Source organism: Ailuropoda melanoleuca, chromosome 13 (assembly GCF_002007445.2).
Source record: "Ailuropoda melanoleuca isolate Jingjing chromosome 13, ASM200744v2, whole genome shotgun sequence".
NCBI lineage: Eukaryota > Metazoa > Chordata > Mammalia > Carnivora > Ursidae > Ailuropoda > Ailuropoda melanoleuca.
Genome location: NC_048230.1, coordinates 19425391 through 19450666, shown reverse-complemented (window position 1 = coordinate 19450666; position 25276 = coordinate 19425391). Strand labels below are relative to the sequence as shown.

The 25276-nt window shown below is 39.5% G+C and overlaps 1 protein-coding gene across 2 annotated transcripts in view; it reads right to left on the bottom strand.

Annotated features, from left to right (window-relative positions):
- The window catches only part of CA10 (carbonic anhydrase 10), a 487235-nt gene that overhangs the window by 296312 nt on the left and 165647 nt on the right, over positions 1-25276 (bottom strand). The gene's annotated exons all lie outside the window — the stretch shown is intronic.

The following is a 25276-nucleotide window of genomic DNA, read 5'->3' as shown; positions in this document are numbered from 1 at the left end:
CCATATATATATAGATAGATATATCTATCTATATATCTATCTATCTATATCTATATCTATAACTATATATATCTATATACATATATATCTATAAACTCACTGAATCCTCACACCAGTCATATCATGTGAATACAACCATTATCCCCATTTAATTAGGTGAGAAGACTGAGGCAGAGGGAGCTTAAGTTTCACAGAGAGAAGGTAGTCAACTTGGGATTCAAAGCCAAGAAGTCTGGCTCCATACCTGCACCCCTTAAAAACCAGGCGAGCACTCACTCTGAGTCTTGATCTTTAAGGACACACAGGAATCAAACGGGGAGCTTGTCAAAAGAGCCGAATAGGGACCCTTATGCCAGAGACTCTGGTTAAATAAACTTACTGTGGAGTCCAGGCATCTGCATCATTAACAAGGAACCCTAGGTGCTTCCTAGGCTCGTCGCTCAGAGACCACAAGAATGGGAAAACCCAGCTGATAAAACTAACATACATTGGGAGAAAGTGAGCCTACCAGATTCACAAGGTCAGCATTGTGAACAACGACAGATCCAAGGGCAAAAACGTTATCAACTGAAGGGTCGATAAGAAAGAATAAAACAGACACCCACACTGTGCTTCCTGCCTTGCCACAGGAGAATGGCATGGAAAATGGTTTCCCGGTGGGGGTGGGGTAGTACTATTTCACCAGGGCTCACCATAGCCCTCAATTTTAGCCACCATCTTTTGCTCTAACTCCTTGTCCTCCAAGCAACCCTTGGATAAATGTTCCCAAGTGTTCTAATCTCAAGAAAGAAAAAAAAAGTTCTAGATGGTAGACAGAAATAGTTCTGTTACTGAAGGGGGGGGGTCCTAATTTCCCCATAATAAAAAATATTGTCATAATGGCTTATTTATTGACCTATGCTATTTTTATAAGTACCAATCAGTTCCGACAGCCTGCTCACCTGTGGATATACCAAGACTCTTCTGTTTCTGCATTTGAGAATCTACGCATCAGACACCAGGCCATGAGGTTTTGACCAACATTTTGCCTCCAACACAGGCACCATCAGCAAGCAGACCACACCTCTTCACGTCTTGCCTCTGTAGCAGCCTCCCCTCCCCTCACCAGAAGGGTCCACACTCACCATTACTTTAGAAACCATAAGCTGTGTTTAAAAACCAAAAGTGACTTGGGCATAGAGGTGTTCACCAGGACATAACCTATTATAATGAAGCACTGGAAATAAACTAAATGTGCAGCAATAATAGGGGATGGTTTAGAAAATTGGGTGGGTTCACATAAAGAATATTTGTGCCATCGTTAACATAAAATTTTAACTAGACAGCGAATTTTTATATAAAATATTGTTTCAAATATATACAATGGTGTATACTGGAGGGGGAAAAAATAACCAAAACGTGGCTAGAAGTCTTCTCTGGAGAGTGGGATTATAGGTGAATATTAATGTACACACAAGTATGTTTGTACGTTCCAAGCTTTCTACAATGAAGAGGTAGTACTTTCACAATTAAAAAAAAATTAAAACAAAACAAAAAACCCCAAAGACCGCTTATTTGGGCTGAATTCTAACCTTCCGAAGAATTCTGTTCTGTTAAACTGAGATTAATTTTTCTTATCACATCTGTTTCGAAAGTAGGAATGATGAAAAAAATAATAATAATTAAAAAAACCCCAAAACACCGAAAATCTGTCTGCTTCCCTGCACCCACTTTCCAAATTTCTGGGCCAACTGGGATGATCTGGGCACACACACGGAGGCATAAAATGCAGGTGATACCTTCCCCTTGTAAGAAAAGAGAGAAACGGCGGTCATACTTAGTCACTGCCAAACAGGTGACATAAAGAACCTCCATCTATTGAGCAAGAATTCTTCCTTTTCATCATTGCCCTTGGACACGAGAAGTTAATAGGGATTTAGTTAATTGGCTGGTTTTCATCTTAATTGGCTAAGGAATCTATTCCAATCTCAAGGAAAACCAAAGAGGTGGAAACAAATAACAGGAGGGTTCCGATAGTGATTGATGTTTAAAAGAGATTGCATTTTAAGTGTCGGGAGGTCTGAGGTCCCGAGGCTCGGAGCATCAGCTCCCTGGAGGGCTGGGGCTCCATCAAGGAAGATGCGAGTATCCCTGCCGGGACACCCCAGGCCTTCCCGTCTCTTTGAAGACAAACTGAAACCGATGACACACGTTTGATTTTGTCATCTGACACTGAATTCAGCTTCAGCAAAGGCAGACTCTCTCTGGGCTGCAACAGAAGTTCCAGCAGGGCTCCGACTCTTGGAGCACACAGGCACCGGAATCTTCTAGAAGGTGCAAGTTAAATCCATCTGAGTTTGCTCTTTCTTTCCTCATACCAATTAGTTCTGCCATTTAACACAGGGATTAGCCATCTCATTTCCTGGGACTGGTTCATCAAGGGATCAGGATCAAGCTACTTAGTGGAACTAGCCTTCTGTAAAATGTTGAGATAGGTGAAGTTGGTTTCCCACATCTCCTCACCTACCTTTGCAGCCTCCTTCCTGTCCTGTTCCCTCACCAGGGAGTCTGTGTTTTCTTTGCTCGCTCCCTCGTGGCCCATCTCTGCTGCTCCCAAACACGGGCAGTGCCTGTACCACAACCATACAGTCCAAACTGCAGCTTGGCCCTTACGGTCACACACGTGCAAACATACTCTTAGGAGGGGTGGCAGAATGCTCGAGACTTGTGCGAGATCAGAGAGGCCAGATGAAAACTGATGGGAGGAAAAGTATAAAAAGTAAAAAATAAAAAAGTATAAAAACAAAGTGGGAGGGAATATGGAAAAAAGTATATGGTGAGAAAAGCGGGTGGACCACCAACAAGGCCCTCAAGATCAGCTGATAAAGGTCCCAAGGCTCAGGCCCTTGGCCACCGCAACAAATGAAAGGACTCCAAGGACAGCTGGGGGAAGAACCGAGAATTCACAAAACATGCAGAATGAAGTCCCTTCCACGTCTGTCCCTTTCCATTCCCTCTGCACACCCTTTGAACCTCCTGTCTAGTCTAAGATAATCACCCATTAGGAGGTCTTACAACATTCAGTTTCTCCTTGCTTTCCTTTTCCTGGTACTGAATCTTTTTTCTTTTTTTTTTTTTTAAGATTTTATTTATTTATTTGAGATAGAGAGAGGGAGAGAGAGAGAGAGCGCATGAGCCTGGGGGCAGAGGAAGAGGGAGAAGCAGACACTTCTGCTGAGCAAGGAGCCCAACTCGGGACTTGATCCCAGGCCCCTGGGATCATGACCTGAGCTGAAGGCAGATGCTTAACCAACTGAGCCACCCAGGCACCCCATTCCTGGCACTGAATCTAACGGCTTCATAGTCCCCTGGGGCCTCCTTCAGTGAGGCTTTCAGGACCTTCCACCGCCTGGAAGGAACCTGTCCTTGGGGTTTACCTCCCACTGCTCTTCCCCCCCAACACCTTGGCCTCTGGCTGAACAAGAAAGAACTGTCACTCCCCCCCACCCCCAGGTGTCCTAGGGCCTTTGTCCTTTCAGCAGAACCATGCTCCTTGCTGATACGCACACTCATTAAAAATCCTACTCACTCTCCAAGGCTGGACTCCAGTGTCTCTTCCTTTGGGAATCTCCCTCAACGCCCCCTTCTTCCTCATGAAGTGGTACTCCCTTTCTCCTCTGAAATTCTGTTGTATCCTCTCTCTCTTATGCCACTTCTTATAATCTCTCTTATAATAGTGGCAGAAACCATGTTTTTATGTCCTAATATTTCTTGGAGCTTATGGTGTGATAATGGGATATCAGCGGTTTGATGAATGCGCGAGGAATCCTGACCACGAACTGAGTGAATGCCACCACACCATGTGATGGAGCCCCTCTTACTCTTGCTCCCTCTCTCTTGCTCTCATATGCACACACACATACACTCACATTCCTGTCCATGAGAACAATTCAGACATCTTAATTGAAATATAAAAGATTGATAAGCAGAGGGAAAAAAAGTAAAAAAAAAAAAAAAAGAAATAATGATGAATACTTCCACTCTCTCAAATAAGACAGATCTTTTTCTACTTGGCTTTTAGAACGTAATTATTAATGAATTTCTGTACTTGAAATCCACCTTGTTGCACAGAGGCCTTTGGGTATGTTTTATAATGCGAAATCTTGATTTTTAGGAGGCATCTTCACAGGCAAAAAATACTTAGTCTAGACTGAGCGACCTTTCCCAGTCTGGTGATGAAAGACTGAAAGAAAAAGCTCACATTTCTGTAGAAATTGGTCAACGGTGGAGTGGTACATGGGAGGGCCTCATTAAATCTGACAGTGGTTCACCTACCTGAGGTTTGTAAACAGAGCACCTGTTCTCACTGGTATAGATATGACCTTGTGGGTCTCTCCGCAGACTACATTAGTGCTGTGCAAATATTCCTCCTCAGTTGTGAAGGCATATTATACTCAGGGAAATTATTCTCCCAGCAAACAGACAGATGTTTAACTTCACTTAATATGACACTGTAGTCTGCATTCTTAATGTGAGACAGGGGGTCCTTTTTCCAGCTAGAGGAAAATTGCATATGTCATGTTTTACCACCACAGCGCTCTGTAGCAAAAATTAAGTCATTACCTCTTTCTGACTAGAAACTGCACTCCTTTCAACCCCCACTCAGCGATGTCATTGGCAGAAGCCACAGTGTACCTCGCGGACCTTGGGAATCACAAGATGAGGCAGGCGGCATCTGTGATGGCCTTTTTCAGCCTCTCTGAGAACTTCTAAACACTTCTGCTTGGAAATCCCTACAGTATAAACGTAGTGAGACTTACTTCCCGTTGCAGGACTCAGACCCAGAAGAATATGAAACACGCCTTTTCCAAAGATGCTAGGAAAGCTTAAGAAACTCAAGGAGGTAAAGAAGAGGTGGGTGGGGTTAGACCAAACACACGCGTCTAGATTTATTCTTGGGGGCTTTGGCATACAATCCACCTGTCTGCTAGTGGTTATCAAGGATAATTGTCCTTTGGAACTTAAGCAGAAGAGGCCCAGGGAATTGAGCTAGACCCAGGTTTGACACAGTGGAATTTCTTTTAATGCTGGAACTTAGGATGGCACGACCCCCCATGTGAGGTCCTCACAGCTTCCAATCTATCCTTCTACTCTGCTGGGCTCAACAGCTACGTTTGTGCTTTATTAGCTGGCTGCCAAGACTCGAGCGGGATACTGGAAGGCTGGCGTGAAGGACCTGCTCCTTCCTGTGATACACTAAGGGTCCCCCCTTTTTTTCTCCTTTCCAACCCTCTGATTAAACAATTATTTTATATTAAATTACCTCTATTGAAATAATGATGTGGTTTCTTTTTTCTTGACTGGGTCCTAACTGATATAATTGATGTAATTATAACTGATATATTTATAATAATTGAGTGACACAGACTTTTATATATAGTTAATATTATGTTTATGTTTTATAAGATGCATCCATGTCCTAAAAATGCATTTGTTAAAAAGAACATGAAGGATCAATATTACTACCCTGAAAGATGTTCCTGATAGATTGATAAAAGCAAATGTTTTTTATAAGTGGCAAACATTTGTTGTATAATTAGAGAAAGATAAAAGGAATGTTTAAGAAGGATAAAATAACAGGATATTGTCATCTATAAAGAGTACTTTATTATCCCTGTTAAAATAACTCTTAAAATATCTTAAACATATGTAATCAGGACACTCTGATTTTTTCCCCTATATTTAGCTGGGATTGCAATAACCATAAAACAATTAAGATGCAATTTTTTGACGTTTTTGCCACAATTTGAAACTCAAAACATTTACATAATATGCTTAATTCAAAGGCATACATGCTACTGCATCTAAAATTTAACTTTTTAGCTAAATATAGTGAAAACCAACTCACATTAAAGTCCACAGCTGGGAAAGAAGAATTAGCAAAAACTTTAATTATGGTCTCATTGACACTTCTATTTTCGAGCCCATTCATGAATTAATTTTAACTCTGTGCCTCTGCCTTCAATCAAACTGTAAGTACCTGTCAGAAAATGACAGTGTTTGAATATCTGCACATATGTTTGAAATTTCTACAACGATTCCTTTGTCAAAATTTCAACTTTACGCAGTGTGGGGGAGGCTCTAAGGCAGAGGCAGCAAGCCTGGTCTCTGAACGTGGCCAAGATTCCCCTTCCAGAGAATGTTCGTGTATTCTAGAAGCCAAAATGGAGCTTCTTCTTAACAGAGTTGACCTCCAAGCTATGATAAAGCAGGAGCGGAACATGATGTAGGGAAGCGAGCACTGAAAAGAAACTTCAGGGGACCTGAGTTCAAGGCCACGTTCCATAATGTGACATCACACTAATCCTAATCTGTGAAAATGGGCCCTAAACTAGTAGAGCTTTGTTGGCAACTATGCAACCTGTCGTTATAATACGAAGATCCTTTACCTGCAACATCTTAAAGCATCAGTCTAAGGCAGTGGGAGAGCCTAGCCCTCCCTATTGGTGAAAAAAAGAGCTCAGAATGCAACCTCCATATAAAAAGATTTGTTCGTAAATTGGATATGTATGCCATTGTACTAATTTTGCCTAGTGCTTGGTCTCCTCTAAAACAGTGCCTATCAGCCAGCATCCTCTCTCATTCCGGTGAAGCCATAGGGGCTCCCTTCCGACTCTTGACCTTGCCAAGCCTGTTCTTACCCTACCATCTCCCCTGCCTTCTTCAGCTAGCGCCTTGGTTTGTACCCTCAGCTACTTCAGGTCTTTGCTCAAGTGTCACTTTTTCAGAAGGCCTTCCCTGACTGTCTCATTTAAATTTAAAATCCTTCCCAGTTTCAGCCCTTGCCCCCCTTCTCCCCCTTTTTGCTTTATTTCTCTCCCAAGCACTTGTGCTGGGTGTTCCCCATTGACCCTGGGGATACCTCTTACCTCTTCTTCCCCCTTTTCTGTGCCCCAGGAGGCTGTCCTCCGTGCATTATACCGACTGGGCTCTTTCGCTCCCTGGCTTTCAGCTGAGTTGGGCCATAGGAGGAACAGCAGGGCACTGGAGGGAGAGAGGAGTGAGAAGCCTGGGTGCTTATTCCCTCAGTAACTACCCTACAGGGCCAAGGACTGGAAAGACTGCCTTCTTCTCCCGCGGCCGCACCCCCTGTTGGGTGTCCTGCTACTCCAGCCACAGCTGCTGCTCTCCCTTCTGAGCGCTGGGACACTGCTTCCTCCCCTGGGGGAGACAGCTCCCCACTGCCTGTATGCCTGAGGGGTCCCACCATCCCTTGTTGGTTTCTCTCAAACCCTGGCTTGCCCTCAATAAGCAGCTCTTCATTAATCTCTCCTCAATGACTTACTTTGAGTGTGCTGCCCGTGGCTTTCCAGGACATTATCCATATTTATATTGATAATCTGTTTCCTCTCATTAGAATGTAAAACTCCTGAGGACAGAGATTTTTCATCTGGTTTTGATTGTGGTTCGCTGCCATATGCACAGTTCCCAGCACACAGTAGGCTCTCAGGTAAACAGATGAATAATATTTTTCTCCTGGGTCCCTTGAACAATTGTCTTGCACATTCTATTTTGGGAATCACTAGCTGAAGGTACAAATATATATTGTTCTTCGCCTGATTTTTACTAACTCCTGGACTTATTTAGCCTAATTCCCATCTAATACAGAGCTCTGATTATTTTTAAATTGTAAGAAATGTAATTTAGTATCAAATCCTTCAGGAGGATCATACTTGCCTCCCACAAGATTCCCATAATAATGGCCCCAACAGATACTGAGCCAATCACGGGAAAGACTTTATTAGTTGGCCTTTCTAAGCTGTCTTTGAGCTAACAGATTTGTCCTTCTCCCTCCTGATTTCTGCTTTAAGATCCTGTCTTCCTTTCTTCCAATAAGGAAGATGAAAACTGCCCAAGGAAGTACAGACATGGCTGACTCATTTTGTCCCTATTCACACAGCAGGGGAAAATCACTCAATATCTTGTTCCCCAGCTCAGTTACTTAATTTGCATACAATACTCCATTATTTAATTAACTTATAACTTCTAGGGCTTAGTTGCCCAGATCAGACTTAACAACTGTCTTTAGTAACGACATCCCTTAGAGCAGAAAAGCTAATTACACAGAATTTTTTTTTTCTTAAATCAGAGGCACATACATACATCCTTTTCTGTCCTTCAATGTGAACATTTGGGTAATTGCTTCTGACTGAATTACCTTATGCCTATTAACTATGCCCAGGTACTTCACTTTTGGATAAACCAGATCATTTTTCACACGGCTGAGTTTCTTCCTCTGCGTTAATCGATAAATGCAGCTGGGTTCCAAGAGTTGCTACTGGACTGAACAGGACCGGATCTTCAAGACAACTTCATGGAAGCTGCTGAGGTTGCTTTGGGAGGGAGAACGTAAGTGATGCGAAACTGCTGAATCCTGCATCCAGGAGGAAACGTTTTGTAAACACAGTCTCTTCCACGTGCCATGTGGCTCCATTTTCAAATGCTGTTCTCATCGCTGGCTATCTATAGCGGCATGAGTCAGTGTTTTCTTATGGGGTTTCAAGTTTCTTGAGCTGCAAGTCAAAACATTGTGATGCTCCGTCTTTGGGAAGAAGAAGACATTAGCTGCCAATATTAGTAAAACGGAGATCTGCTTTCTGTTACGGCTGAAGTGTGTGGCTTGCACCAGCAGTCACGCACAGAGTCAGACACTTTTCTTTCATTGGAACTGGAACAGCATTTCTGTTTTCCCCACTCTCAGCAGTGGGCTGACTCTCCAATGTGGTATTAGTGTCCTAGGGGGGATCCCAAGGGCCACAAACCAGGTGGCTTACACAGTAAGAAATGGATTGTGTCCCAGGTCCAGAGGCTGGAAATTCAAGACCAAGGTGTCAGCAGGGCCGGTTCCTGCTGGGGGCTGTGAGGGAGAATCTCTTCTTTGCCTCCTCCTTAGCTTCCAGTGGTTTGCTGGCAATCTGTGGCCCTCTGTCTGCCTTTGTCTTCACTTGGTGTTTTCCTGGTGTGCGTGTCTATGTCCAAATTTCCCTTTTTATAAGGACACCAGTCAGACTGGGTTAGGGGCCCATCCTACTCTAGTAGGACTTAATTCATTACATCTGTAATGACTTTATTTCAAATCAGGCCACATTCTGAGGTACTGGGGGTTGGGGCTTCCACAAGAGCTATTTTTTTCGGGGGGAGGGCACAATTCAACCCCTAACAAATGGTCAAAATTAAATTATGTGTCAAGAAGATGCTAAGAGAGCCATGTATACAACCTTTTTCTTTTTTTTAGTGAGGAACGGAAAGATAGTGACTTGTCCAGGGCTTGCTGGGAGAGTAGTGGTAGAGAGTGGGTGCTTTCCTAAGCACTGTCTTAGTTTTCTTCTTCCTGAAGGGGAGACTCATTTGCATTTACAGAGGGGAGGCAGCAGGCAGCAGTGACCATCCTAGTTGGGAAAACTTCCCCAAGATGGATGTAGCATGTCTACACCAGCTTGCTTTATGAGGGTCTTCCCCCCCCATAGGCAATTAAAAAAGGGAAAGCTAGGTGTGAGTACTGAAAAATAAACCTCACTGAGGGGCACACAGGGCACCTGACATTTGTTCAGCACTCTGGGCAATTCTGAGTTAGTGAGTTAAACTGACTTCCTTAGTCCAAGGAATTACTCACATGCATTGAGAGCTTCCTTTGTAGGAAGTGTTTTCAAATCCATTATCTCATTTGTTCCCTGCTGGCTCTGAGACAAGCATTATTTCTATTTGACAGAAAGAGAAACTGAGGTTCGAAGATAAGCATATATATATATATATATATATTTTAAGTAAAGTGTTACAGCCTGACTTGATAAAGCTTGTATGTTATATCACGTTGGGATTCAAATTCCAATGCTCTTTACTGAACTCTTACCGTTCTGAGCTATACTAAGTTAAACATGTTTAAAGTTCTCAAACTTCTTAGTATTTACACTTGAGGTTTTTTGTTTTTGTTTTTTTTTTCCTACTTCTTCCTTGATATATAAATTTGGGAGAACTTCTCACAAGCTAACCAAGTGCTTTAGGTATCCACTGCTTTGCACTCAGCAGATGGTCATAAAATCTGAGAAAAGGATGATAGCCCATTTTCAGACCCCAGAGAGTCAGAGTCATATAAGCTTAGGATCTGAATGAGCTTAGAGGCTTTCTAAACAACACTTTTTTTTTTTTTTAACAGACAAGAAAGCTATGGCTCTAGATCCTACAGCCAGTTAAAAATCCAGCATCCTGAGTTCTGAGGACTCTCAGCCCTATGTTCTGATGACTGTACAATCACCATTTCAATAAGAGAAAGACTAGCTGGAAGAAAGTCCCCATTGCTTTTATCCCACTTTCTCTGAAGGCAAGAAAGGTCATTAAAGATGCATGGCGGAGGGGTGCCAGGTGGCTCAGTTGTTAAGCAGCTGCCTTTGGCTCAGGTCATGATCCCAGGGTTCTGGGATCAAGCCCTGCCTCGGGCTCCCTGCTCAGCAGGAAGCCTGCTTCCCCCTCTTCTACCCCCCTGCTTGTGTTTCCTCTCTTGCTGTCTCTCTCTCTCTGTCAAAGAAACAAATAAATAAATAAATGTGCATGGGAGAGGCTGCAAAAGAGTATAATACCGTGCAAAAGTGATATTCAAAATTATTCAACTGGTGGCCACAGTGCCCTGTGAAGGCACAGAGCAGCTCCTCTGCAAGGTCATAAAAAGAGATTGCAAGTTGCAGGCTGAGGCTTCTTCCAACACAGACCCCATTACGGCTCCAGAGGAAAGGACATGAATTCCTTCTGGGGAGTCTGTGTAGAAGATAGTGTGTGCTTTTCTCCGGGCGACAAGAGTTGCAAAAGGGATAGGCGGTGTGGGGCTTTACTGCTGATGACCTTCCCACAGAACATGCTGCATCTCATTTTTAAGAACAGCCTCACTCCGACTGGGTGGAGCATCTGATGGCCTTCATAAAGAAACTGAAAGCTTTGCCAGAAGTCTCTAAAGGAATAAACAGCAGAACAGAGAGAGGGAAGGGAGAGGCCAAGAAGCTGGTCTCACTGCTCCTGGATCTTTCTGGACCTCAAAGGGGTCATGTGTTTGACCTCAGGGTCTCACCGCCCCGGAATGGTTTTCCCCATGGCCTCCATGCATCTTGGCATTCTCCCCACTGCCAAACAGGATGGGTGTTGCCATCACCCTCGGAAACCTCTATTCTCTGCACACTGTAAAGCCTACCTTCCTCAGCATGGCCTGCCTGGTGCTTGGAAACCCAGCCTCTGTTCCACCTTGTCTCCTGCTTCTCTGTTCTAGCAACTCACACCTCTGCCACGCTCGGGCACTGGCCACTCATCAAACACGTCACTTGTTGCCACTGCCTTGGTGTGCCCTTTGTTTCCTTTCGTCAGTCGACATTCTCCCCGAGAACAAGGCTCAGCTGAGGAGCTCCCTTCCGTGAGAAAACTTCGGGCCAGAACGAATCACTCCCAGCCTGAGCTCTTTCTGGGGGGCTACAGCTCAAAGCTTCCTACTTGAAGCTTTGGTTCTTTTGATTAGATGGAAAGACAAAGCCATTTGTAAACTAATGCCATACCTAAAAACCTTAAAAAACTTAATTTCAGACGAATTTTAGATTTACAGAAAGATTGCAAAGAGAGTACAGACGGCTCCCACCTGATAACTTCTTAGAATCACAAAATATTTTACAGAAACGTACAAAGAATAATACAAATACTTATATCCTTGCCTCCCATCTTTATCAAATCTTAACATTTTGACATTTGCTTCAGATTTTTTTTAAAACATAAAGCATTACTATTATTTTTAAAGTCTTCTGTGTATATCTCCCTGTTCTCAATCTTTTTTCCTCCTCAGGCTTAATCACTGTCTTTATTTGGTGCTTGTGATCAATTGGCATGCTTTTGTATGTTTGCTACACATGTATGTATCCCAGAAACCATACTGGATTGCTTTGCGTGTTGTCAAACTTTGTACATATGGCATCATTCTGTATACATCAATCAGTTTTATATATTTCGCTTTTTCACATAACATGTGTCTCTGATTTTGTAGATGTAATTCATTCATTTACTCTCCTGTACAGTATTTTATTATAGGAATACACAACCATCTATTCTATTCAATCACTAGGCATTCCAGTTTCTCATTTATTTTTTAGTGTGGACAAGGAGAGACATACAATAATGCACATTGCAGCACTGGTTTTATTAGCAAAACCAGGGAGTGTATCTGGATGGATTAACCCATAAGCTCATAAACTTTTCCACCCTAGAGCACCATTTAAGCCCTTACGAAAGAAAAAAAAAATAGAGACAGACATCAAAATGATATTTTTGACAGTCGTGAGAGGTTTCTTGTTCATTTTTTAAAGATTTTATTTATTTATTTATTTGAGAGAGAGAGCACAGGCAGGGATGGGGGAAGGGCAGAGGGAGAAACAGACTCCCCACTGAGCCGGAAGCCCTACCTGGGGCTTGATCCCAGGACTCTGAGATCATGACCTGAGCCGAAGGCAGATGCTTCACTGACTGAGCGACCCAAGCACCCCTCTTGTTCATTTTTGTTCATTTTCTTCTTTAGATCCATAAAAAAAGCAGGAGGGGAACCCACCAGCCATTTTTAGGAAAATACACGTAACAGAGGCACCTTTACCTCTGCCAAGCTCTTCCAAATCTCAAAAATGAAGGTAGAAGGTGCTGTTCATACTATTATACAAAATTGTAGAATTAAGTCCAAAGGGTACCTGGAGTGTTATCTCTCTAAATTCTAACTTCCTATACTCAGCATTGGCCTAGATTGCTTTAACATTCCCTTGAAATAATAAACTCTTAAAACAAACAAACAAACAAACCCAGATACAGGTGATATCACTGTTTTTCCCCAAACAGTTTCAAAGTATGCCTATAAATAATCCTATAGAAAAGAGGGGAGCAGACAGGCTCAACTATTTTGGGAACTAATTAAAGCAGAACTTGGGTTTTAATGCTTAATGATTTTCTACAAATTGGCAGAAAGGTGAGGAATGTTATTACAAGGTGGTCAGGCAGAAAAAGAGATGTCTTGTCTCAACTCGAGAGATCCCCCTGGTTCCACTGGGACATCTGCATTCAGTACCTTTCCCTTTCGGCTGTGATAGTACTCAATCTCACAGGCATGGTGGTAGGACTGGGGACACTGGGGTGCATAAGGCAGTGTCTGCTTTAAAGAAGCTCTTGGCTACTCTATGAATATGTGGAAACAAAATGGGGAGGGGGAGGGCATGGTTCTTTGGCATGAGGCAGGAGACTGAGTGGGAGTGCCACCTCGAGGGAGCTGGAGCAAAGGCAGGGGCAGTAACAAACCATCACTGCCTCCAAGGAACACCTGCAACAGTACCTCCACTTGGAACCTAGATCCTGGTTTCCATAGTTTTGTTTAATTATACAACTGCCCAAACCACGATGTAGAAGAAATAATACAACCTGACTCAAAAGTATAAAAACAAAATGGAGCACGCCACACACCAGCTACATGGAACCATTTTCTAGCCCCCAAGCCATGAATTTTCAAGCCACCAAGCTTTACTTACACCCCTACTTTGAAGACATTCTCATTGTGCTTCACTTCCTTCTAGACTAGTGCATCCTTAAAACTCATGTGAAACCTCACCTCCCTAAGAAACCTTCCTCAAACCCCCAGAGGGGTGAATCATCCCTGTGTGTGCTCCCAGAGAAGGCTGCATCTGTCCCTGCAAAGGGTAGCACTCAGCACAGGCTGACAACTAGTCCCTTACTTGTGCATGTCTCTGTGTCCTCCACTCTCAGAAGATAGGGATTCATCTCATTCATCTTTGTGGTTCCCTCAGTACCTGGCATAGTGCCAACTGTAGGAAGTGTTCAATGTGAAGTTCATTAGAGGACTCGCATTGCTGAAAAGAAATGGCAATGGGAATGACAGTTATCAACAGATCCCAGTAGTATAACTGCCTTAAACTTCATGTGGGTACGATTCCTTTGAAAAAACTGTGTTTTGTGTTTTTTTGTTTGTTTGTTTGTTTTGTTTTTGATAATTGGCATTGACTCAGCTCTGCCTGGAAGTCCTAGGTTTAATTCCCTGGATGAGGAAGCAAGCTGTGTATGTTTGAGTGGGTGTGTGAGGGTAGTCTTCATGGATCTTTTCTACAAACTGTGTTCAAAGTAGACCACTTCCTACTAGATTCCTCACCTTTCCTAGATAGCAAACAGTAGAATGCTTATTTTAATTAAGGTAAACAATGACTTCAAAAGTATGTCCAAGAATGAAAACTGAAAAGGCAAGAAGGAAAACACTAGACATAGCATTTAAAAGGGTATTATTTTTCCTTCAGCTTTATGGTTCATTACGTGACTTGAAACAACTGTGAGTGGCTTTTCCTTAAGTAATGTTAGGTATCTGGTGTGTTTTCCCCCCCATTTTCTCTAGAAAATTTATAGGAAAAGAGAAACATACCTTAGCAAGGAAGGCTGAGAATTATTTTAAAACTCAAATATATCAGGCCAATATGCTCATGATATAAAAACAAAACGAAGCAAGCAAAAAGATGAGCAAAAATAAAACAAAACATGAAGAAACAAGTAGGAGCAATAGTAGAAAGAAAAAAAAAAGTAATGATTTTATTTGGTTCCAGTTCTGGCTATGATGATGATGTATGTATCTCTACATCTCCCATTGATTACTACTAAAGACATAAAGGCATCCATCAGAGGACTCAGAAAAAGTAAATAATAGCAGGTGAACTGGAGAAAGAAATAAAAATAGAAAATATGGTCAATATGGCAGTGACTTTATGAGTATTTTCTTTTTCTTCCTAATCTCCCAATTTGGACTCCAGAATAGCCTAAATCCCAGAACTGCACACCAGGCATGAGGAGGAAAAGCTCCAAGAGAAATATAGTCCCTATTTTTCTTTCCAGAAGACTGGGAAGGAAAAGTATCTGGAATGGAGACTGTGGAAGGAGATCCCTTCCTTTGTGTGTTTTTTGTTTTGCTCCCCTGGCTCAGTCCAGACAAGTTGTAGTCACAAAGTTGTAAACTAATAGATGCAGCAGCTATGCATCTACCTACAATTCAAGAGAAATTACTTCTCTTGGAGCAGAGGAATCGGAAAACTGGTCCCTGTGGTCCAAAGAGAGAGTATGTTTGTGGGAAATTGTCGTTATTAATTTTCTTCCTCTTCTCCTTCTCCTTGTTTTGCTCTCAAGGTGAACCAAGTCATGAAAAGTGTGAAATAGCATAGGAACCTAAAACTCAGACTTTTAAGAAACGCTGGAGACTGGAGAGGAATTCAGTAGAGAAAAAGGGCCCCTAAATCTGTGCATGAATTCACAGGCTCACTGCTTAGTGGCACATACACTGAAATTACATGATTGAGCATAGTGAATGCTTCAAGAACTGGACTATGGTAAAACAAAGGGTTGACCCCTGGGTTGTGTACCTACAGAGCAGACAGAATAGAGCTACAGATGCTTTGAAAACTAAACTGTCATAGGAACCACAGCCTATAGAAGGCAGGTGTGGCAGGAATCACACCAGACTGATTATCTGAGAATACAAACAAAAAACAAAACAAACAAAAGGAAAACATTACCTAGAGAATTTAACAGGATGAGTCATAAACATAAATGTCAAAATGTCTATGATATAACCTAAAATCACTAGACATAAAAAGACCCGGAAAAATCTCGCCAACTCTCCAAAGAAAAGACAATCAAGTAATTACTAATCCCTGAGATGACCCATATGTTGAAATTATTGGGGAAAGCTTTGAAAGTAGTTATAACTATATTCCATGAAGAGAAGAAAATCTTTTGAAGTGAGTGAAAAGATAAAAGTTATGAGGTAAGAAATAGAAAATATAAAGGAGAGCTAGATGAAAATTTTAGAAATAAAAATATGATAACTAACATTTTTACCACATAAACTCAATTGCGTAGTGGAAATGTCAGCAAAAAAAAGTCACTGAACTTGAAAAAAAATAGTAGAAATGATCCTTTCTGAACAAGAGAGACAAAATTAAATATATATATGTATCAGAGCCTCAGAGCCTCAGGGACCTCTAAGAGAGGTCTCACATTTGAGTTACTAGAATCCTGAAAAGAGGAAAAAGATTGGTGCAGAAAAAAATAAACCTAAAAAATTTTCAAATTTGGTTGAAAGCCATAAATGTACAGATTTAAGAGTCTGGAAGTCCCTGAAAAAGGGAAAAAATCACATGCAGAGACATCATAATCAAACTGGTGAAATCTAAATGTAAAGAAAAAAATCTTGAAAGCAGCAAGTAAAGACTCCAACACTTTAAATAAAGGAGAACAATTCAGTGACAGCATATTTCAATGGAAATCACAGAAGCCAGAAGACAGTATAATAACCTATTTAAAGTGATGAAAAGCAAAGAACCATTAATTCAGAACTCTATATCCACCACAAATATCCTTCAGGAAGGAAAGGTGAAATAAAGCTATTTTTGGATGACAGAAAGAGCTAATAGAATTCATAGCAGCTGATCCTCTCTAAAAGAAATGATGAAAGTTCTTCAGGTAGAAAAGAAATGATACTAAAGAGAAACTTGGAACAGGCAAACACCTGGGTAAACAGCCTTTTTATTTTTCCCTCTTAAGTTCTTTAAAATATGTTTGACTGTTGAAGGTAAAAATTATAACATTGTGTGATGGGGTTTTCAATTTTTTTTAATAGATGTACTACATTTGTTAACTACAGCATAAAGGAGGGAGCATAAAAGAACCTATATGGTTGCAGTTCTTCGACATTTTTCTGTAAGTGGTAAAATCTGAACTCTATGTAGACTGTGAAAAGATAGGTATATATTTAATCATTTGAATAACCACTAAAAAACTAGAGACAGTCAAAAAGTAATTATAGAAAATTGAATACTAAAAAAATCAAATAATCAAAAGAAGGCAGAAAAAAACAGAAGAATGAAAAACAGAACAAACAGAAAAACAATAAAATGACAGACCTAAATCTAACCATATAAATGATTACGTTAAATTTAAATGTACTATGCAAATTACAAGGGAGATGATGAGATTTGAAAAAAAAATTAAAAAATTAACTGTATGCTCTCCGCATGAAAAACACCTAAATATAATGATATAGATAGGTTAAAAGTAAAAATAAGAAAAAAGACAAACCATGCAAACAGTATTCAGAAGGAAATTGGGATGGGCTGTATTAATGTCAGATAAAGTATACTCAAAACAAGGAAAATTACTGGGGATAATATAATGATGAAAGGATTAATTCACCAAGACGACATAACAATCTTATATGTACATGTACCAAATAACAAAGCATTAAATTTCACAAAGTAAAAATGGATGAAGCTGGAAGAAATAGACAAATTAAAAATTACAGTTAGATTAAAACCACTCCCCCTTGTAATTAATAGAACAAGTAAACATGAAATCAGCAGGGACACAGAAGTTTTGAATAAGACTCAGACAACTTGACATACATAGAACATTCAACACAAGAGCAGAATATACATTCTTTACAAGTGTATATGGAACATTCACCAAGATAGACAAGATCCTGGGTCATAAAACGAACATTAAGAAATTTTAAGTGACTGAAATAATACCAAGTATGTTCTCCAACCATAATGGAATTGAACCAGAAATCAATAACAAAGATGTTCAGGGAAAACAAACCATAAATATTTGAAAATTAAATAACACACTTCTAAGTAATGTATCTGTCAAAAAGAAAGTCTCAAGGAACATTAGAAAATATTTTGAACTAAATGAAAATTAAAATATTACACATGGTGGTCAGTTTTATGTAGTCAACTTAGCTAGGCTATTCTCCTTGTTACTGAATCAAATGGAAATCTAGTTTCTGCTGTGAGGTAGATATGGTTAAAGTCTAGAGTCATTTTGGGTGTCTGTGTGGGTGTCAGCTAAGCGTCTGCTTTCGGCCCAAGTCATGATCCCAGAGTCCTAAAATCATGTCCCACATCGGGTTCCCTTCTTAGTCGGGAGTCTGCTTCTCCTTCTCCCTCACCAACCTTCCACCCCCGCCACTTGTGCTCTCTGGCTCTATCTCTCTGTAAAATAAATAAATAAAATCTTTAAAAAAAAAAGTCTACAGTCATTTTATGTTAAGTGAGGAAGATAATTAGTTGAAAAGGTAAAATAAAGATATTTTAGAAAGGTGTCCCTCTAAAATACCTTCTCTGAACTACTATGAGCATACTGAATGCAACAATGGGTCTGAACCATAAGAAACAGTCCAGTTCTTATTGGAACTCAACTATGTATTCATTCTTCCACCCAGATGGATATTTACTGCATGCCAAGTACTGTGATAAGCAATGAAGATTAGACCTAAAATTAAGATAAATGAATGAATGAATGAATGAATGAAGCTTTAAGGAACTTGTGTGTGGAATTTAAAGAATGAGTAAGGAATAAGCAGAAAAGTCCATTCCAGGTAGAAGGAAACAATATAAACAAAGAAACAGAAAGAGAATAAGAAAAATTATGCCTTGAGAAATTTCCCTTTCTGCCCCTCAGATGCCCTTTGCTTCCTTTCATGGGTCTCTGACAGTGGGGACTGGAGGCATAACTTCAGTGAGGCAGCCAAAGCATATGGAGTTACGGAGCAGGCTGTTTGTAGAGGAACAGATCACGGAGTAGCTGCCTAGCCCAAGGAATGGGAAAAAGAGAGATGAAACACATATTGCAGGCCAATGCAGATTTTGTCCTCCCAATGGAATTTTTACAGCATCTTTAATTTAAAAAAAAAATACTATGCAAGGCTGGGTGAAAACTTGTCCAATTCCAAGCTACTCAGGCTAAGTCTCGACTTCATTTAAATCCTATTAAAGCACAATCTTCTCAAATATCCTTTTATGATGTCTAGAAAGTCTAATTCTTCAATTTAATTTTATTGGAGTATGGATTAAAAATGCTTACAAAGAACAAAGGGAATTACCCAAAAGAAAGGCATTTCCTGGAGGGGGGAAAAAAGCCCTCCATGCAGGAAAAGGAATTTTTTAGTTTTATTATTTTTACTCCCCCCCCCCATGTATGAGAAACAGAGAATGGGAAGTCTAAAATCTGAATTTAAAGCTATCACCAAAGTATATTTTTTCTTTTATGTGACATGGCTTTAACAGAGGAAAAGTGATTCTACTATCAGCCTGCATAATTTTTGCAGAGAAAGGATAGACATATTGCTGCTCAAATGCTGAAATGATCATTTGGCTTATTCAAAATTATTTGAACTATAAGCTCATGTAGGATAAGCATGCTAAGCATTAATCCTTTCATGATCTAATTAATCAGCCTTTCCAAAGTTACTAAGACAAATTCTTCAAAGACGCTTTCAAAAGTCTCTATCCTAAAAGGATTCATTGTTTTATTCTGTTTATCCAAAATCACAGATAAGTTATTTGCTCTATACCTAGATCCTTTTAAAAATAAACTAATATTGGGGCGCCTGGGTGGCACAGCGGTTAAGCGTCTGCCTTCGGCTCAGGGCGTGATCCTGGCGTTATGGGATTGAGCCCCACATCAGGTTCCTCCAATATGAGCCTGCTTCTTCCTCTCCCACTCCCCCTGCTTGTGTTCCCTCTCTCGCTGGCTGTCTCTATCTCTGTCAAATAAATAAATAAAATCTTAAAAAAAAATAAACTAATATAGGCAAAACACCTACATTCCAGGAATGAAACAGAGAGAGGAGTGAGGAAGCAACCAGCAATATGAACAGGAAGTGATGAAAACTGGCCTGACTACATCACAGACCTGCACCAGGAAACACTGCTCTAGAAATTCCATATTTGAAAAGGTATTACATGGCAATTGGCGTTAATTTGTTAATGGGTGTGATCTAAATAAGGACATCAAAATATACCTTAAAAAAAGTCCTAGATGTTTGACTCCTTTGGAAAATTGTCATAAATGATTTAATAGTGAAGGACCTAGAGCTGCTCATTTGTCTCAGACCAATGATGAGGAGAATCTAAACATGAACCTGGAACATAACAGGCATATTTGCAGGCAGTGGTGAGCGTAAGTTGATTTTCCATAAATGGCAAAACCATGCTTATTAACTGCATAGGCTTAGGAGCACGAAAAACATATTCTACTTCTGCAATCTCTTACAAATTGTTACAAAACAATTTCTTCCCTAAGAATAACAAATACCTAGTGAGACTGTGTTTAAATTTATCCTTGGGCATGATGAATAAAAATGTATCTGGTGTGAGCTATGGATCCTTTATTACAGAAGGTTTCTTTAGAAAGTCCGAACCTTCCTTCTTGCAGGAGAAAGCTTAGTCAGCATTATTTGGGGATGATCAATCTGGATAGAAACCACAATAGAAAATTAATTAACATTTGCTTACTGGAATTTGTAATACTTCAGATAACATTGATGTGGGAGTGAAAGCTGCCTTACCCAGCTAACTTTCAGTAGTAGTTAAAAACAGGAATTATAACAAGATAGTAGAACTGTTTAGAAATATTTACTGGTATATTTTTGAGCTTTCTACTTCTACCCCTTTATATTCTTTTTCTTCTTTTTTTTCTTAGAGAGGAAGAGTGTGAGTGAGGGGGGACAAAGGGAGAGGGAGGAAGAGAGAGAATCTTAAGCAGGCTCCGCATGGAGCCTGATTCGGGGCTCAATCTAATGACCCTGAGATTATAACTTGAGCCAAAATCAAGAGTCAGATGCTTAACTGACTGAGCCACCCAGGCACCCCTCTGCTTCTGCCACTTTAAATGTAACTTATATTTTACATAGCATCTTATGTTAATAAAAACATATTGATACCTGCTTATATAAAAAGCTACTATAGATCTAGTGATTTTTCAGACTACGCATTTAACCAAAGTAAAGTGATATTTAAAAAAATCTAAGCAGGGGCGCCTGGGTGGCACAGCGGTTAAGCGCCTGCCTTCGGCTCAGGGCGTGATCCCGGCGTTATGGGATCGAGCCCCACATCAGGTTCCTCCGCTATGAGCCTGCTTCTTCCTCTCCCACTCCCCCTGCTTGTGTTCCCTCTCTCGCTGGCTGTCTCTGTCTCTGTCGAATAAATAAATAACATCTTTAAAAAAAAAATCTAAGCATATTTATCTCAAATACCTTACAGTAGAAAGGAAAATATATGGGCATATGCAATTATAGAACCCATATTCAATCAGAAATTATAGAAAATGTGATGTGAGAGTTACATAAGGGAAGGATGCTATTTGAGGAATCAGGAAAAGAGCAAGGTCTCAAAAAAGATGTGAGATTTACTCTGAGCCCCCTCCCTTTTTTTTTTTTTTTCCTGGTTGCTCCTAGGAAAGTTCCTTCATACTGTAGACTATCACACTTTTTGGAGACCAACTGAAAAACAACACTGTGATCATAATTTGCCTTTTCTCTTCATGTTCACTGATATTCATGAATCTTCAATCTTTATCCTTAGGTTCTATATCTATACCTTGAATACACAAGATAATAAGTGATATTCTGATTTAAGTTTGTATATAAACTTTTCTGAATATCTAAAAATCTGAAGGACAACTGTAGTGCTCACACAGAGATTAATAAGAGAAGATTTTTCTGCCTTAAAGAAGACAACTATCCCTTGAGGGAAACAGATTCATGAACTGATATAAATTTAACATGCTGTGATAAGAGCACAAGGTATTAGGGGAGCAAAAAGAGGATGTTGTTTGCAAATATCATACATTCCTGAAAATTATGTCTTATAAGAGGTGGCCATAAGTGAAATATGCATGAGTTGTTTTCACCTCTCTAGACAATGGAAAAAATTAAATAATAAAGGCAAAAAATGAGGAAGAAAAAACCCCCACAAAACAAAGCCATATTAAGCAGTACTGAAGGAATCTGACCATGATGACCAGCTTAATCTGTTTTGTGTGACATCATCTATGGCACGTTGATTATTTAAGTTGAGGGACCATCCAAATGCCTCTAAAACAAAAATGAAAACAAACTGCAAGTGCAACTATAAAGAATCATGGGGAGAGAATTTCAGTCACTTCATTTCAGGCCAATGTGGCTCTCCATTGCCTGGCCAAATAGGTTACAAAATGCTGCAAAACTGGTGTGCAGAGTACTAGCCAACTGATGAGGCAGCATTCTACAGGGTATAAATGTAATAAAGAATCAGGATTTTCAGTTCCTGACATAACAGAGTAATAAATATTGGACAAACTTTCCTGCCATAAACAACTACACAACTGGACACAACAGGCATTGGCAAGACAGCATTGGCAAGACAGCACAAGGCTGTGATCTTTGAGAGAAAAAATGAGCTCCATATTTAACCTGAATTTCTGCCAGAGGGCACATTCCAAGCCTTGACATATGGAAGTTGAGTCCAAGCAGAGAATGACATTCTCAGCTGGGTGAAGGAAACAGAGATTTGCTACAGGGATGGTGAGAAGGCTGGAATCCTCAGGGCAAGATGAAGTTGAGGAAGGAGCTCTGAAGATAAGGAGCCCCAGAAATCTGCCTCTTTAGAGTCTCCTACATATGTGCAGGGCTAGACTTTGTGAGGTCTGGCAGAGAATGACTTCTGGGGAATTGTGAACCTCAATAGATTTCTGAAGGTTGTTAATGTGGGCAAACACTGGAGTTCTGTCATTCAGAGTGGGCAGATTTCCCTAAATGCCCCAAACATTCAGTTAAAATTTCATAAAAATTACAAATAAAAGAGTACAGCTACATTAGCCCTAAAGTATCCTTTAGGTTTATCCTAATGAACCCCCAAACAGCCCTGACAGCATAAAGCTGATTCTTCAGTTATTTACTTTTCAGAAAAAAAGAGTCAATTTTGTTTAAAGACAATAATGTTTAAACTCTAAACATTAGTCAAATACACATACAGCATATAATTAAAAAACTACAGGAGATGAAGTAGGGAAATATAACACATAACTAGGAATCAACATGAACAGACTCAGATAGGCCAATGATGCTGTAATTAACAGGTAAAGACTTTAAAAGTAGCTATTATAGGGGTGCCTGAGTGGCTCCATCAGTTGAGCATCCAACTCTTGGTTTTGGGTCAGGTCATAATCTCAGGGTTGTGAGACTGAGCCTTGCATTGGGCTCTGTGCTTAGCATGGAGTCTGCTTGAGATCCTCTCCCTTTCCCCTCTCCCTTCCTCTCTTCCCCTCTCCCTGCTCTCTCTCTCTCTCAAATAAATAAAATCTTAAAAAATAAAAGTAGTTATTATAAACAGATTCAATTTTTTAAAAAAGATTGAGAATCTCAGCAAAGAGAAACTACAAAAAAAAATAGAAATTCTACAACAGAAAATTACAATAGCTAAAATTAAAAAAAAAAAAAGGTGACCTTAACAGTAGATGGACAATGCAAAAGAAAAGATCAGTGAACTTGAAGACAGAATCAAAGAATCTATATAAACTAAAGCTCAAAAAGAAAAATAAACTTGAAAAAAAGGAACAGAGCCTTAGTGAATTGCAAGACAACATCAAGCAGTCTAACATGTGTAACTGAAGTGCCAGAAGGACAAGAGAGAGAGATTAGGCAAACATGTTTGAAGAATTAATGATCAAACTTTTCCAAATTTGATGAAAAATTTCAAATCACAAATGCAATAAGAAGAACAAACCCCAAGTTGCATAAACACAAAGAAAATCAGACAGACACATATATTGTAGTCAAGCTACTGAAAACCAATTTTACTATTTTACTGAAAATAAAAAGAAAATCTTAAAAGCAGTAAGAAAAGGCACATTATATATGAGGAAAAAAATGATAGGAATTATAAATGACTTCTCACCAGAAATAATGCAAGAAAAAGACACAAAAAACTGAAAAAGCTGCCAAACTTGATTTCTATATCCAAAAACTATCTTTCAACAGTAAAATAAAGACATTTCCATAAAAATCAAAATGAAAAGGATTTGAAACATTAGAATTGTTAAAGAAATCAGAGAGGGAGACAAACCATGAGAGACTCTGGACTCAGGGTAACAAACTGAGGGCTATGGAAGGGAGAGGGTTGGGGAGATGGGATAACTGGTTGAAGGGTATTAAGGAGGGCGCATGTTGTGATGAGCAATGGGTGTTATATGCAACTACTGAATTGTTGAACACTACATCAAAAACTAATAATGTACTATAAGCTGGCTAACTGAACATAACAAAAAAATTTTTGGGGGGAATATGAAACACAGATCTAGTTGAAAGAAAAAAAGAGCCTAAGAAATGGAAAAAAAACATATAGGTAAATGGAACTTTTTTCTTGCTTCTTGGAGAAATGATATTTTTGAAGGTAAACTGCTATAAGTTAAACATACATATAATAATTTCCAGCTCAACAAGTAAATAAAACACAAAGCAGCATGACAGAAATGTCAGTATAGGAGATTAAATACAATACTGAAGATTACTCATTTCACCATCAAGAAGGTAGGAAATTTCTTATGAAATTAACACACAATTAAGATGTATGTCTTCTTGATTAATTGTCACTTTTAACATTATAAAATATTTCTCATTATCCCTGATAATGCATTACTTGCTAAAGTCCAATTTGTCAGATATACATTAGCTTTCTCATGATTAATGCTTGCATCGTATGTTTTTCTCCATGCTTTTACTTTTGATGTGTCTGTGCCTTTATGTTTAAAAGATTTTCTTATAAACAGCAAATATTTGACCCTTGCTGTTTTATCCAGTCTGATAGTCTTTGTCTTTTAAATGAGGGGATTTAGTCCATTTACATTTAATGTTATCATTTATAAGTTTAGATTAAATATATCATGTTTATATTTTCTATATTTTCTATTCATTATTTCGTATTTGTTTTCTACATGTTGTGTCTGCTCTTCATTTCCACCTTTCTTACCTTCTTGGTGGTGAAATGACTAATCTTTAGTATTGTATTTCAAAAAGGGATAATCAGTACAGACATTATAAAGATAATTAAGGAGCATTATATACAACTTTATGACAATGAATTATACAACTTAGATAAAATTAACAAATCCCATGAAGCAAAGCTTAGCAAAATTGATACAATAAGACATAGGAAGTGTGATCAATCCTGATCCATTAAGAAAATTAAATTTAAATAAAAATTTACCACTCAGGCCCAAAAAGTTTTATTGATAAATACTATAAAATCTTTAAGAAATGTATGATATCAGTTTTGTATGTACCTTTTCAGAAGATAGTGGAGACGAAACCACTTTCCAGTTAAGTTTATGAGGCTAGCATATGGCTGATACCAAATCTAGACACAGACAT